The sequence below is a fragment of the Vitis riparia genome, chromosome 18 (genome assembly GCF_004353265.1).
Source record: "Vitis riparia cultivar Riparia Gloire de Montpellier isolate 1030 chromosome 18, EGFV_Vit.rip_1.0, whole genome shotgun sequence".
NCBI lineage: Eukaryota > Viridiplantae > Streptophyta > Magnoliopsida > Vitales > Vitaceae > Vitis > Vitis riparia.
The window spans coordinates 19,262,681-19,265,387 of record NC_048448.1 but is presented as its reverse complement, the minus strand read 5'-3'; positions in this window follow the sequence as shown (position 1 = coordinate 19,265,387).

Sequence of the window (2,707 nt, the reverse complement as noted above, 5' to 3'; positions counted from 1 at the left end):
AACCGATTTGCTCTACAAATGAGACTAATGTTGGTCCCTTTAGTAAAGAGCATATGACTTAACTTCTAAATTTTCTAAAACCCAATCCATAGTTTGGTATTCCTAATGTTTCTCTAGCTCAAACAGGTAGCAACTCAAGTGCTTTCTTTTGTCATTCTAGTCCTACATCTTGGATCATTAATTCAGGTGTTTTTGATCACATGATAAATCTCTCTCATGTATTTCATTGTTATTCACCTTGTTTTGGTGATAAAAAAAGTTAGAATTAGGTATTAAAATTTTTCATCTATTGTAGGAAAAGGTTCCATTAAAAAAAAATTAAACCACCTAAAATTTGTGCTTCATGTACCTAATCTTGCATGTAATATCTTATATGTGAGTCAACTCTCTAAATATTCTAATTTTTGTGTTAATTTTTTTATTTTCTTTGTGAATTTCAAGACTTGAGCATGGGGATGGTGATTGGCAGTGCTAGAATGGTGGATGGTCTCTACTATTTTGATGAAAACTTCTTCTGAAATAAACAAGATCAAGGCTTTAGTACTTGTATTAGTTCTCTCTTTGTTCATGAACAAATAATGATTTGGCATTTTAAATTAGGACATCTTAGTTTTTCTTATTTGAAGTATCTATTTCCTATCTTATTTTAAAATATGGATTGTGTATTCTTTCAATGTGAAAATTTTCATTTATCAAAGAGCCATCCTACTAGTTACAGTTTCAAAGCATATTATGCCTCGACCATTTTACTTAATTCACAGCGACGTTTGGGATCCTTTAAAAATTACCACATCTACTAGAAAAAAATGGTTTGTGACTTTCATAGATGACCACACTCGGCTATGTTAGGTAAATATACTATGATGGAAAACCAATTTCAAACAAAAATAAGAATACTTTGATTTGATAATGGAACTGATTACTTGAATCAAGTTTTGGGAAATTTTTTATAGTAAAAAGGGATTCAACATCAATCTACTTGTAGTAATATCCCTCAATAAAATGGTATTGCTAAGAAAAAAAACAGATATTTACTTAAAGTTGCACATGCCATTATGTTCTCAATGCATGTATCAAAATATTTATAGGGAAATGTTATTTTGAGACATCTTATTTGATAAATAAAATGTCTACTCATGTTTTAAAATATAGAACACCTTTAGAGTGTTTCAAAATTTTATTCTATGAATGTTGACTTTTCTTAAACTTACCTTAGAAAATTTTTAGGTGCACTATGTTTGTTCCATGCCTAGTAGGCTTCAATCCAAACTTGATCCTCAGGCAAAAAAATGTATGTTTATCAATTATTCACGAAATAAAAAGGGATATGAGTTTTATAATCCTCAAATTATAAAATAAAATAAAAAATTGTGATTGTAAATGTCTCATTTATGAAAATCGGTCTTACTTTGGATTAAACTGTCTTCAAGGGCAGATAAAGAATAATGAAGCTCAATTTTGGGAAACAACTATTCATCTACCCAATACCTTCTTTCTCATACCTGTTCTTGATCTGTTCACTTATAATAGTCAGGAAATTAGTAGTTACAATAACAAAAAAAATGGAAAAACTAGCCTAGCATTAACAAACTTCAATGACTCCCAAACAAGGGGAGAAATACTAAGGTAGAATCACATAATCTTTCCTTTGAGCTCTATGTTTACACTAGAAACGATACTCATAAAAAATAAAAAAAAAATGAAAATACAGACTTGCCTACAATTCTAACACAAGACCAACCATTGTCTCCAAGCAATGGTTCATCTACTACTTTAGGAAACTCTGATCCTTATTTGTCAAATTCCACCCCTACTATTTTCGATCTTGATGTACCTATAGCACTTAGCAAGGGGGTTCAAACCTAAACAAAACATCCATTGCTAAATATGTGTCATATCATAGGCTTTTTAAGTCTCACAAAGCTTTTATCTGTAAAAAGTTTCACTTGTTTATCTTAAGAACCATCCAGGAAGCCTTAGATAATCTACATTGGCAATTAGTAGTTTTGGAAGAGATGAATGCTTTGAAAAAATAAAATAAAAATGGGACATGGGAGATAGTTAACTTATTGAGGGAGAAGAAAATGGTAGGATGCAAATGAGTGTTTATGGTCAAATGTACGGCTTATGGAAGTGTAGAAAGGTATAAGGCATGTTTAGTGGCAAAAGGATTTACATAGACTCATGGTATTGATTACTAGGAGACTTTTGCTCAAGTCACAAAGTTTAATTCAATCTATGTCTTGCTATCCTTAGCATTAGTCCTTATTGGCCCTTACACCAATTAGATGTTAAAAACTCATTCTTAAATGAGAACTTGGAAGAAGAAGTCTTTATGAGCTTACCACCAGGCTGTGAAAAACATCTTAGTGAAGGGAAAGTGTGTAGATTAAAAAAAAAAATCCTTGTATAGCCTCAATCTCTCAGAGCATGGTTTGGGCAATTTGGAAAAGCTGTAAAAGGCCACAAATATACACAAAGTCAAGCAAATCACGCTATGTTCTATAAACACTCAAAAAAAGGAAAGATTGTTATTTTGATTATTTATGTTGATGATATAATGTTAACATATGATGATCATGTTGAGCTCAAAAGACTCAAAAGAGTTATTGTTGATAACTTTGAAATCAAAGACTTGGAAGCTTTAAAGTATTTTCTTGGAATGGAGTTTGCTTGGTCTAAAAATGGAGTCTTTGTTTGTCAATGA